Genomic DNA, 14,268 nt, shown 5'->3' with positions numbered 1-14,268 from the left:
ATTCAAGACTGGACCAAGGTGTAAAAGAGGCCAGTATTTGGCCAACGCTTGTTTCATATTCCACAATTGATTATGGTGAGTACAGATAAATCTTACCCGTTGGTGAAAATATTATTTTCTTGGAATAGAGAAGTTCCTCTCTCTTAGTAGATCATACTCTCATCAATCCTCTTTTCATTGTCTTTATGTCAGGTGTTTAGCTTGTACTTCAAATAATTTGTCATTAGGACAATTCCGGTTCAGTCTTAGAAACCGGCTTGTGGGTATTCCACTTTTTGTCGGAATCCAGTTGTTAAGAGGTTTCATGTAACAAAGTGTTGACCAAGGTTTATTTATGGAATACATCCATTTGTAGGTATCCCTGTTGATCTTTGTGTATCAAAATATCAAAGAAAAGTCTGACTATATTTCAGAGTTAGTTTGATATTCTTGTTCACATTCAGCCTATGAATAAACACAACCACATCACTTTCCAAATCATTAATTCGTCATCGATATGTGTCTGTAGATGTATACATTCCATATGTTTGTCCGGTTGTATCAAAAAGATTTTCCATTCCCACAGCCCCAGCAACAGGTAAGCTTAAAAGGGTGCACAGGCCACCACCATTGATTTTCACTAGAGTTTCAGGTAGATGAACTTCTTAAACAGACAAGGAATTATTACTTTTAACAAACCCCAGTATCTTCATCATTGTCACGTAGGGCTCGTGGACTCACTGGGCCACACCGCCTTGGCGGTATGGCAGCTGGCCAACAAGACGCAGGTCAATGTCTATAGTTCGTATAGGGTAACCGTGGCAGCTCGGACAGCAGCAAGGCAGGCTTGGCCGGAACTAGGCAGCAGGTAGACGTCAGGCGAGGTGAAGCAGGTCAGGCGTGGAATACAGCACAGCACGGCTTTGGCTCAGCACAGTACTCGACCAGGATAGTATGGAATACAGGAACAGGAACACACTAGGAGACCATTGCATAGACAAACTAGGAAAACAACAACGGTCAGGCATCGAAGCAGGGGGCTGGACCCCTCTAATAGTCCAGGGTACTCACGGCATGATGCTCATCAAAGTCCGGTGCGCCTGCTGCCCCTTTAAGTGCGGGCACGAGCGTGCGCGCACACCCTACGAGATCCGGCTGAGGTGAGTGGAAGCGAGTGCTGGCATCTCCTAGGAAGAAGACTGGGGCCAGCGCTCGCCGACTCGTGGCTGCGGCTGTCATGGGGAGAGTGGCGCTGATGGCCCGCAGCCACGGACATGACAATCATGATATCCATGAGCTCTAGCTCAATCATGCTCATTTCTAAGAAGCTTTATGTGCCATTTAAACCAACAAGATGTTGTACTGATTTATACAAAGCTTCTATCGCACAGGTCACTAACAACATATTTTCATTTAGGTGTATATTTTTTATTTTTCTTAGTATCTCTCCTGAATTCCATAAACACGAATGTAGGAGTTCAAAAACAGGCTTTAGAAAAAAATACAAAGACTTATAGGGGGGTTCGCAAACACTCCTATAGCCATAAAGTATAGATCTGCATGGAGGTATCTTCGGATTTTTTTGTATCCTGGGCAATAGGTAAAAACATAATGTCTTAGTATATTCAACCAACAGACCACCCCGAATAGTTAGTAATAATGTTTTTTTTTTAATTCCTAGATCGATAAGATTCTTTAACAGTCTTTGATAAGAATATAATATGTAAGTTTTTGATAACAAATTATATTTCTCAGCTGGCATATTTTGTACATAGATATAGGCCATACCACTTCATTGCCGCCTTTGGCGATTGGCGGGTTTGAAAGGTACCTCCTTCATGTCTTTCAATTTCTTCAAAGCTCTCCTCTTTGTGTTAGTCATATTATCATTGGATATAGTTTGAGGTATAACTGTGACCATATTTGACAAAAGTCAACATTGGTACACAGTGTCAGCAGATGCAATTTGTCAAGTTTGGGTAATCTTGCATTGGGAACTACCTTTATCTTCCATTTCCGGTTCTTGTTCTCGCAAAAGTTCTTCCAGAATTTTTGCAGCTTTAAATTCTTCTTTGGACCAAACTGGTCCATCAGTTCATCTTCATCTGTATTATGATTGGTCATTATAAAGAACTGCTCCAAAGGTTGTTTGCACTAGTATTTATTCATAACGCCGTGTATGTTGGGGTCTATTCACACGTCGCATTCATATTGCGGACAGAACAGAAGGCCATTAGTATGGAATTTGAATACTTCACAAACCACAGCTGATAAAAATAGTATATTAGGGAGTTACTTTTTATGCATTAAATAATATATATGGGAAGAGCGTGCATGCTTATTTCAATGGGGAGGGAAAAATTACGAGCTGCCAGACATCACTGGAACAAAGGATCAGGCATATTTAAATTCAATATGCCCGATCAATCTTTCCCTCGAGTTCTACTGCCAGGGAAGAGTAGGAAGGCCCACATATTCATAAGATCTTCGGTCGATTCTGCAGAAATCCACGGAATCAGCATAGTCTATTCTATAGTGTACAGGCAGCTTAAGGTTGGGTTTACACACTACAATGCTGTGAATAGTGTAAGAGGGTTTCCCTACTGTCCCCCAACATCGTTTGTTAGGAAACAGGGCAAGAAATGCTTGATTTTAATGGCTTTTTCCAGGCTATACAACCAAGTTGTAATAATAATAATAATAATAATAATAATAATAATAAAAATAAATCAACTAGTACACTGAATGGCCACATCTCTGTATGAAAATTATATACGTGACCCCAGAGTCTAGCATAAAATCAAGTGAGCAAGTTTTCTGTGGATCAGTTTCAATGTGAATCCACATTAGAATGGGATAATTAAGTCAATCTGAACAACTTCGAATGCGGCATGGTCATCAATGTTAGACTAGCCGGGGCCAGTATTTCAAAAACATCCAACCTTGTGAGGTTTTCTCCTGCAATTGTATCGAGTGTATACAGAGAATGGTGTGATCGAGGAAAGACATCCAGCGCAAGGAGATCCTGCGGACGTCAACAAATGGAATCAGAGGAGGATGTCAAGAATCAATAGCCAAGCAAACTGCAGCCGCATACAACGCTGGTGCTCCAACTAACGTGTATGAACGCACAACTTGTTCCTTAGCACGGATGCGCTATAACAGCAGATGACCATTATGAGTGCCATTACTGTCTAAGAGAAAAAGAAAGGCAAGACTCCAGTGGTCAAAACAATGCAAAAACTGGATCAGTGGGCATTAGAAAACATTGCCTAGTCAGATGAATCCAGATCTTCGTGGCACCATGCAGATGATAGGGTCAGAATTTTACGCCAGTCGCATGAATTGATTAACCCTAAGGGTATGTTCACAGGTGCACGTCTGTTACGGCTGAAATTACGGAGCTGTTTTCAGGCAAAAACAGCTCCTGAATTTCAGACGTAATGGCATGTGCATGCATTTTTCGCAGCGTCCATTACGGACGTAATTGGAGCTGTTTTTCTATGGAGTCAATGGAAAACGGCTCCAATTACGTCCCAAGAAGTGACATGCACTTCTTTGACGCGGGCATCTATTTTACGCGCCGTCTTTTGACAGCGGCGCGTAAAAATAATGACCCACTGCACAGAACATCGTAAGAACCATTCAAATGAATGAGCAGATGTTTGCCGATGCTTTCAAGCAGTAATTTCGGGCGTAATTACAGGCATAAAACGCCTGAATTACGTCTGTAAATAGTGCGTGTGAACATACCCTTACTGTCAGGTGTCAGCAGTTCAGGCCAGTGGAGGCGAAGTAATGGTGTGGGGAATGTTTTCTTGGCACACCCTGGGTTCTCTGATACCTGTGGATGGGCGTGTGAACAGTTGGGAGTACCTTAGCATTTTTGGTCGACCAAGTTCATTCCTTCATTGCAGCTGTTTACCCTATGGAAGAAAAACATATGACAGGGAAACTGCGGGAAGCTACAGACTGTCCGCATGGGCCAATATTCCTGCAGGACAATTTCAACACCTACAGTAAGTCAATAGCTTGTGGTGTTGATACATGTTTACTTGTTTTTCACTTATTGACTAAACTGCATTTGTAACAATGGATTTAAATCTGCAGTAATGCAAGAGGAGCACTTTCTGGCTAAAAGTATATTATTCAAGTGGTGGAGAGCCTCTTGAGACACAGCAATCAAAAATTATTGCCATGAATGTATGCAGCAAAGCAGACTTCAACTTTTGCATCAGTTAGGTAAACACTGTATAAAAATAGACGTATCCCCTACTCTGACATTTCAATTATTCGAAGAAAGCAAGCTTTTCACTACACTCCATGTAAATGTTAACTTCAAATTTATCTGATTAGAATTAAAATTAGATGTTTAAAGGGAATACACGGTGGGCGGTTGCATACAATGTGTATATACAATAATTTCTGGATCTGCTGGTGCTTGCCAAATGAGTGTATGGCCGTGGCATCAATATGAAGGACAGCTGGTGAGACCTCTGATGGCGCTATACACATTTAGAAACCCTGGGAAACATTAATATAGTAATACTGCTGTCGGTTATTTGTATATAGGAAATAAGTAAAGTGGATATTTTAGTTTTTTTGTTAATACATAATTTGGCAAAAATCAAACATATTACCCTTGAATAACCAACCGATCAAAAATAGTCTCCTCCCCCTTATACTTGGGTGTTGTGATATCCTTTTATCCTAAATAATTTATTTCACTTAATCTTACGCCTCATATTGAGAAGTTAAAAACTAAAATCAACTTTTGGAAGCATCTTTCACTTCCGGCTATGGGGTACGTAAGCTTATTAAAAATGGTTGCTTTACTTGAACTTCTGTATTTTTTTTCAAAACTCCCCAATGTGTTTACCGGACTCATGGTTCTAAATTCTTAGAAGTATTTCTATTGAATTTATATAGCATAACCATAGAATAAGAATGACATTTGATAAGCTTTATAGCAGACTGGACTGGGGTGGTCTTGGCGTACCCCGCTTCAAGTATTATTTCTGTGCCGCCGAACTATGCCAGATTATCGATCATGAGGAAGGTAGGAAAGTGGGCAGCTGGGGTCTGTTCTTGAGGGAGAGGATCTGGGGGGGGGGGGGCAGTTCCTGGCTAGCTGTATTAGATGCAAATTTTGGCCCCAACACTTTATTTATGCCAGAGGGTGTGGGAGTAATTTAGGAAAATCATGCGCCTAATAGGCTTTTCAAAGTTCTCCCCAATCTAAACCTAGTGGTTGGGTAATTAATGGGCTGCAAAACATTTATCAGATATTTTCCTCCACTGGGCTGAAGGACCTTGAGAAAAATAATGTATTATTTCCAAAAGGGATTTCTATATGTCTACAACTTAGACATGGACTACAGTGTGAATCTCAAGATCTTATACAATGGTGTATCTCTCAGGACAGGCTGATTCTGGAGAATATCCCTATAACTCCACCACCTAAGGAATGTATATCTAGGATTTATAATGTTTTGCTGTGGCCTGAACAAGATGTCTATATATCATTTGATTAGTGGTCCGAAGTTGAAAAATAAAGTCAATAGAGTCAATCTGATAGGACAATACAAGTTTTTCTTCCTAAACCCAGTATTTTTTTTTAATAAAATTTTATATTATGAAAAAGATACATGCCATAGGTGTGGTAGCCAAATGGAGACTTTATTCACTGCTCCAGGCTGCATAGATACTGGGTATTAGTTATGAGCTCTATCTTGTAAACGCCTCGAAATACGCCTGAAAAAACGGCAGATGAACGCCTACAAACATCTGCCCATTGGAATCAATGGGAAAAATGATGTACAGACGGGGCATTTTTTTATGCGCTGCTTTAAAAAACCAGCGCGTAAAAAAATGCCCCATAAAAAGGAGCATGTCACTTTTGGAGCTGTTTTTAGTAGTGTCAATAGAAAAACAACTAAAAAAAACATCTAGAAGAAACAAACACCTAAAGAAATGTTTTCAGCTTCCAAAATGGCTGAAAATCAGAGGCTGTTTTCTCTGAAAACAGCGTCGTAATTTTCCGCTGGTTTTACTAGTGCGTGTGAACAAACCCTAAGGCCTTATTCACACCAACGTGTTATATGTCCGTGCTACGCGTGTGTTTTCCACGCGCGTCACACGGACCTCTGTAAGTGAATGGGGCCATTCAGACTGTCAGTGATTTTCACGCAGCGTATGTGCGCTGTGTAAAACTCACGACATGTCCTATACTTGCCCGTGTTTCGCGCAGCACGCACCCATTGAAGTCAATTGGTGAGTGCAAATCGCGCACGGCACACGGAAGCACTTCCGGGTGCCGCGCGTGATTCGCGCAACAGTAGTAAAAAGAATGAATGAAAACAGAAAAGCACTTCATGCTTTTCTGTTTGTAAACATAAAAACAGAGTGTCATAATGATGCCGGCTGCGCGAAAATCACGCAGCGGCGCACCATATGCTGATGCCACACGGACCCTTTGCGCGCGCAAAACGCAGGGTTTTTTGCGCGCGCAAAACGGACACGTTCGTGTGAATAAGGCCTCTTTGTACAAACTTTGATATGGCACTGTGCAAATATATGACTGTTTTATATTTTCACTAAAAATAAATAAAAAAACAAAAAGAAGTCACAAGCGGCTTTGCGACCATTGGAAAAAATCCAACTAATTTGGATTGTTTGCAACAGTCGCAGGCCTCTTGCAACCTAATCCCATAGGGAAGCAATAAGGTCCAGTAGCAGTAATCCAGCAATTTTACTGGGACTCGCGGGCGATGCAGTGTCACTGTGAAGCCCAAGCCTAAATCACATTTTCCTTCTAAATTAGAAAAAATATATATAACACAATATAGCCACTGAGATATACTCTTATGTGAAGTACTTAATATTATATTCAACATTCAAATCTTTCTCCTGCATGTGTCAGTCTTCACTGTTTTTTGCCATCATATTCATGATGTAGAATGAACATGATGAATAGTTTTTAAAATAAAAACTGGCATGAAATTAGGCATTACTGGCATGAAATTAGGATTTCTTGTTCACATTGCAACGATTGATGAAGTGAACCGCTTAATGAACTTGGCTGAAGAGGTGGCCCCAGGATACAAACCAAGACAACCTCTTCAGTTCTGCTGGTGCCGAGTCTCCTATATGAATTATAATGTCTTGATGCTTCAGGGGTCGGGTTACCCATATATACACTAAAGCAAAATCCTTGCTCCTTATTAATTATTCTGAGAAATTAAAGATTTCTCCAATACAGGATATGACTTAATGAACTTTACGGATGTCAACTAAATGCCAACGTGTGTGGAAGATACGGTAGGTGACGAAGGTGAAAGGAATACCTTTTAGGGCATGCCCACGCGTGGCGGATTTCCTCCGCAACTGTCTGCATCAATGCCGCACAGAATCTGCGTTGCAGATTCTGCGGCGGATCTGCCCAAAATGTGCAGTAAATTGATGCGGACTAGCTGCTGCGGACTGCGGTCAAAGTGCTTCCCTTCTCTCTATCAGTGCAGGATAGAGAGAAGGGCCAGCACTTTCCCTAGTGAAAGTAAACGAATTTCATACTTACCGGCCGTTGTCTTGGTGACGCGTCCCTCTTTCGGCATCCAGCCCGACCTCCCTGGATGACGCGGCAGTCCATGTGACCGCTGCAGCCTGTGATTGGCTGCAGCCGTCACTTAGACTGAAACGTCATCCTGGGAAGCCGGACTGGAGGAAGAAGCAGGGAGTTCTCGGTAAGTATGAACTTCTATTTTTTTACAGGTTGCTGTATATTGGGATCGGTAGTCACTGTCCAGGGTGCAGAAACAGTTACTGCCGATCGCTTAACTCTTTCAGCACCCTGGACAGTGACTATTTACTGACGTCTCCTAGCAACGCTCCCGTAATTACGGGAGCCCCATTGACTTCCTCAGTCTGGCTGTAGACCTAGAAATACATAGGTCCAGCCAGAATGAAGAAATGTCATGTCAAAAAAGCAAGACGCATCTGCAGCACATATAACATTTTCATGACAGCTGCAGACTTCATTGCGGAATTTAGAATCTCCATTGAAGTCAATGGAGAAATTCCGCCATGAGTACGCAACCAGTCCGCCACAACTCCGCAACAGCCCTAGCATGCTGCGGACACCAAATTCCGCTCCGCAGCCTATGCTCCGCAGCGGAATTTTACGCATCGTCTAAACGAACACTGCTAAATAAAAGTGGAAGTCAATGGACAAACGGCTCCGCTGCAGATTAACGCTGCGGAGTGTCCGCTGCGGAAATCAAGAGGAATTCCGCCACGTGTGGCTTTGCCCTTATTATTTACTTTTTTAATGTATGCCATGGCTGGGAATTCAATAGTCTTGCCTATTAATAGCAACCTATCAATCAAAATAGGATCAACACGGGAATGAAAATAGTCATCAGAGGAAAATGAATCAATGTAACTGTTGAAAGTGATACAATGTAACAGTTGATCCTAACATCAAACAGAAAACGAAATAAAACATTAACTACGCATAGAATTACCTTCAGAGATTTCTAGACGGAACTGTGAAAATGTCATTCTTTAGAACTACATCTTGAGATTTGGAGAACACAGGAATCAAATAAAAAAAAACGTATATTGGTGGGAAAAGAGGCGAAGGGGCTATTAAATCATATTTAGGTTTCATGGGAAGAATCTTAAGAATAACATGGCTGTCAGTTATTGATTGTATCAGTTTGGGAACACGTAGTATTTTCATAGTAGGAATGAACTGTGTACTGCGCGAATATGGAACAGTCAAAATAACTGCCCTAAAAATAAACTGGTAGAATTCTTGTAAAACATTTTATTTATTCTACTGTTTGACTTATTGACATGTGCCAAATGTTATCTCTTGCCTTCTCATAGAAATAGACATCCAGGAATATACTTCACATATAAATCATGAATTTCATAAGAAACACATCAATGTGGTGTGGTGGGAGCAGATGTGAACCCACCAATGGGACCAACCAAAAGCTCAACACCGATTTCATGGAGGGATGACCACCTACTTCAGTGGTGGACACCAACAACTGAGGGCCCCTGTCCAAGAGCAGTAGGTGGGCTAGATTACTGACTTTTAATTTGATAGCAGTGGGTGTAAGCCAGAGACCACCCCATCCATGGCTCTCCATGAGATCCTTCATCAATGTTCACATTCACCAGTAATTGTGAGACATTGATGGTAATGAGTGTAACAGACAAAAGGGACCAATAATATGTTTTTAAGGTAGCAGGGACCCCCTTTGCCTGCAGGGCCAAAGTGCAGCAGCATTGGTTGCACACGGGTAAGCAAAAGCCATTCCCAATGATATCATTAGAAAGATTAAATTCATCGCACCCAGTAGTTGTTAACATTGGTCTCCACTGCCAGTTCCATACCATTGTGACTCTTATGACATGTGTAATTGACCTTTCTTAACATTCTGCTTTTCCAAACTGAAGGGGATCTGTACGTTTGACAAGTTGAAACCTCAGTTGCTAAAATTGCTAAAAGTATGAAATGTACATACATCAGCGTTAATAAAAAAAAAAGACATTTAAACATATATTACATGTTCTCGCATTCACTTTTTACTAGACAAAAACAAGACACATATAATGAATGAGGAAGTATCCAGTTCACAGGTAAAAGGTGACAAGGCCCATTTGTATGAGACACTAAGTATCACCACGGTGTCTCATTATATATGGTGTTTCTCTCAGCACTTTTTTTCTGCACTAATAAAATGACTGAGAATGTGTAAGTTCTCCAATATTAGACATGCCTAGACATCAGGTAATATAGTGTCTAGGCATATAAAAAAAAATGTGTTAATAGACAAATAAGATTATGCTTAAAGGGGAAATCCATCTAAAATTAATCTTCTAACAGAAGACATAAATTAAGTCCATGAGCTCAGACCTCCACAGATTTCCAGAACTAAGGGACTGCAACACTCCTTACAGCCCTCAAACCTATTGAGCACGACTGGAGTCACTGGAAATCTCTGACACAACATTCTTAGCAATGGTAGTTTGCTTAGAATGTCATGTCGAGTGGTGCCAAAGAGTTTGTATAGATGCTCTGTATATATTTTAAAATGAACAAAGATGCAACCTTACAGTCTCTATGATGTGATCTGCTAACACATCTCAATGGTAACGTATGTCAGAACATGACTTTTGGCAGGATTATCCCTCTAACTCAAGCCTGAACATTGAGGTTTTAAAGGGGTTGTCCACTACCGGACAACTGATGACCTATCCGCCGGATAGGTAATCAGTATATGATCTGTTGGGGTGCGACACCCGGACCCCACACCAATCAGCTGTTCCGGCTGCCTGCGAGCACCGGATGTCATTGCACAGTATGAAATGCACAGTGCCGGAAGCAGTTGGCTCCGTACATTGCATAGCGGCTGTGCTGCAGAACTGCAGCTCTGCTCCTATTCACTTGAATAGGAGCAGAGCTGCCGTATTGCAGCTCAGCCACTATTCCGCGACCGGAGCCATCTACTTCTGGCATGGACGTCCGGTGCGGCTGATCAGTACGGGGTCCAGGTGTCGGACCCCAACAGATTATATACTGATGAGTTATCCAGTGGATAGGTCATCAGTTGTTGTCCAGTAGTGGATAACCCCTTTAAGTGAATTTTGATTTTATTACTTGGAACTAGGCTGAATTGAGTCCTTAAAGCGGTATTCTCATCTTAGACATTTATTGCATGTCCTCAGGATATGCCATAAATGTCTGATAGATGAAGGTTCCAGCTATGAGACCCATACTTATCTCAAGAACAGGGGTACCCCAATCCCGCCTGATGAGGTGGCCGATGTCCATCGCATCCAGGCGGCGACTCAGTGGAGAAGCGGCTGAGTTTATGAAAACAGCTGAGCTTGCAGTGCTATGCTGTTTTCATAACTCATGTAGAAGTAAATGGGAGATACAGAAACAGCATAGCCAGTGGCTGTCTCACCAGGTGGAGACACGATCGGGGAACCCCAGTTCTTAAGGTAGGTGCTGGTCACATCTATCAGACATTAATGGCAAATCCTGTAGATATGCCAAAAATTTCTAAAATGGGAATACCCTTTTAGCACCCCTAAAAGTTCTCAATAATCATAGGACTACAGGGTAGGTTGGCCTTTATTTAAAACAGTATATCAGGGCAATGGTACTGTTCTTCTGCCCACTGCATCGCCTCACTTAAAGAAGAATGGTGCTATTATGGGATCAATAAACCTACCAAAGTTTCGTTTTCAAGCGGGCAGACACTCTGTACGAACAAGCCAGAAGTCCAGGTGCTAACTGCTTGTCAAGAGCGGGCAGGGTGGTGATGTTCTCAAAGGCTTTTGCTAACATTTCTTTTTCATTGATGAAGAGGTTGGAGCTACAATCATAGCTGGGAATTGATAAATGAATCACCATCTAAATTCATACAGAAACATTACAGGCCTGTTTAATGTCGTATAGATATTCATAAATTTGTAATAGATATTTTATAAGTAGACATGTGGTCATCAGAAAAGGTACAGCTGTCCAGATAAGGGTTCACATACATTTTGTGCATAATTTATTTACTTAGTATGAGCAATAAGGCTACTCTTTTAGACTTATTGATTTGAAGTAATTTGCCACGAGGAATGATGGTTTAAGGATTACTCTAAATGAACGCGGTGCATCGGGAGGTTTACAATGCAAATCCTAATCAGCCTCAAACATCGATAACAAGAGAACAAAGAAATACTATTGTGAGCAAGTCAATAATGTCTCTTCTTCCTTTAGTCATAGTACACCGGCATTACACTAAGCACTCCGGGATCCCATTCCCTACTGGTTATTAACAATGTTATTATTTTACTCTGACAAATACATTATTTCTTCAGGGTCATTTTCCGCATCTCTGGAGTTTTGTTTCATTTTATGAGTGTCTGCGAAAAGCTTACCTTTATTAAACAAAATAAGACCTAATTCACACATTTCTCGGCAGCACACTGACCCATACCAGTTAATGTTCGCAAAGTGTACAGTCAATAGGACAATGTTCACAGACACAACAAGTCATATTCGGGTTAGTTTTTGCGGATCAGACTCGCCCATTGAAATCTATAAGTGCGTGAAGAAAAAAGGCAGAATACAGACGACATCCGTGCACTGTCAGTTTTCGTAGATCAGTTGCTAAGAAATGCAGAAAAAAAATAAAAGTGAAACTAGGAAGTGCTAGCAGAGGAGAAAAACATACAAGGAAAACCGATGACACACGGAATTTACACGAATGCGACACAGACATTTATATGGATGAAAAACGGTACGTTTTTGGCAGATGCGTAGTCCGAAATGCTTGTGTTAAGGCTTTACTTGAAATATCTTTTTGTTTTTATAAAACATTCCCTTTTTACGGGCCGTGATCCCATTATAAAGTATGGGAGCACGGACCGTAAAATAAAAAAATATACGGGAAGGTGTCCGTCAGCCATAGAAACTAATGGGCCTATAATTACGGACTGTAAATATGACCCGTAATTACGGGCGATTTTACAGTCGTGTGCATGGGGCCTAAGGCCTGTTTTACCTGGGCTATAACCCAGCCACATTTTAGGCTCCCATATTCCAAACCAGAGCTTTGCTGTAATGTATTTTTTATAGGAGACATAGCAAGAACAATAGACCACAGGAGGTTCTGTTGCAATATTTATAATGTAGCAAAACATGCTATTTTTTCATGTAAAATGGAGTTAAAATCTAAATTATAAACAGAAAATGATATAAAACTGTGCATGAATTGCCCCCACCAAAGGGCATACTGTTTGATTTTTGAGTTCAATGTAAAAGACGTATGCAGTAAGCTTATAAGCTCCCTCTAGTGGTAGCTGAAATTCACTAAAATGTCATAATTTTAAGGGGTTAAGTGGGGACTAAAAATTATTAGCAGTGTACTCACTGCAGTATGTGCAGTATACTCGCTAATATACATTCCATTCCCCCGTCACTCTGATTATGAGATTTTGATTGATAGATTTTTATTGCGCTGCCGGGGGACCGGAAAACTAGTTGCACAGTCTTCTTTGATGACTATACGACTCTTCGTCGTGTGACCGGCCTCGCTGCGCTCTATGTACAAGCAGGAGCAGTTGTAGAAAGTTGTAGAAATTCCGTAAAATCTTGTTAGCTGTTTAGATTACTATTTTTTGTTTTTGGTTATTTCTAATAATAGTCACTTTTAACAGTGGAGCCACAGATAACTGGAAAAAGCTGTAACCATTTTGTTGCCTTTAGGTTTGTGATAACTCATCTACATGTTCACAAGATTGAATCTGTCATTATCTTGTGAATTTACAAAGCAAATAAGTCAGTTTCCTGAGCATAAAATGGCAGAGCATGCCCTGATCTCTCAGCTGTCACCAAAGGCATCCAATATAAAGTATTTTTTAAATGCTACTTGACAGAAACAGAATATCTTTGTCCATATAAACATTACATATAACCAGTAAAAAAAAGCTCTGTAGATGCTTTCAGTCAGAGGCATAGCTAGGTTTTACTGCACCCGGGGCACAGATGCAGATTGGCGCCTCCCCCCCCCTATCTTCTTTCTCGACATCTCCTTTCCCCTCGACATGTTGGCTTTCTCTACCAATCAATGAGGTGTAATTTTTTTTAACAATTTTTTAATGTAACTCGAGCCAAAAACTATTTCTACATTTTACAAGCGATATATCCATAAGGTAGTTTAACATAACAATAAGTAAAATTAAAATAAAGAGGCCACACACAGCCCCCTTGTAGATAGCGCCAGACACCCCGCCTTGTAGATAGTGCCACATCCCCCCCTGTAGATAGCGCTACAAACAGCGCCCTTGTAGATAGTGCCACCAACCCCCATGTAGAGAACGCCACACATCCCCACTTGTAGTGAGAGCCACACACAGCCCGCCTTGTAGATAGCGCCACACACAGCCGCCCTTGTAGATAGCACCACACACAGCCCCCCTTGTAGCTAGCACCACACACAGCCCCCCTCTTGTAGATACCACACAGCCCCCTGTAGATAGCTCCGCACACAGCCCCCCCTTGCAGATACGTCCACACACAGCCCCCCTTGTAGATAGTACCACACACAGCCCCCAGTAGATAGCTTCACACACAGCCCCCTGTAGATAGCGCCACTTACAGCCCCCTGTAGATAGCGCCACACACAGCCCCCCTTGAAGATAGCGCCACACACAGCCCCCCTCTTGTAGATAACACTGCACAGCCCCCTGTAGATAGTTCCACACACAGCCGCC

This window comes from Rhinoderma darwinii, chromosome 2 (assembly GCF_050947455.1).
Source record: "Rhinoderma darwinii isolate aRhiDar2 chromosome 2, aRhiDar2.hap1, whole genome shotgun sequence".
NCBI lineage: Eukaryota > Metazoa > Chordata > Amphibia > Anura > Rhinodermatidae > Rhinoderma > Rhinoderma darwinii.
This window is presented reverse-complemented; position numbering follows the sequence as displayed.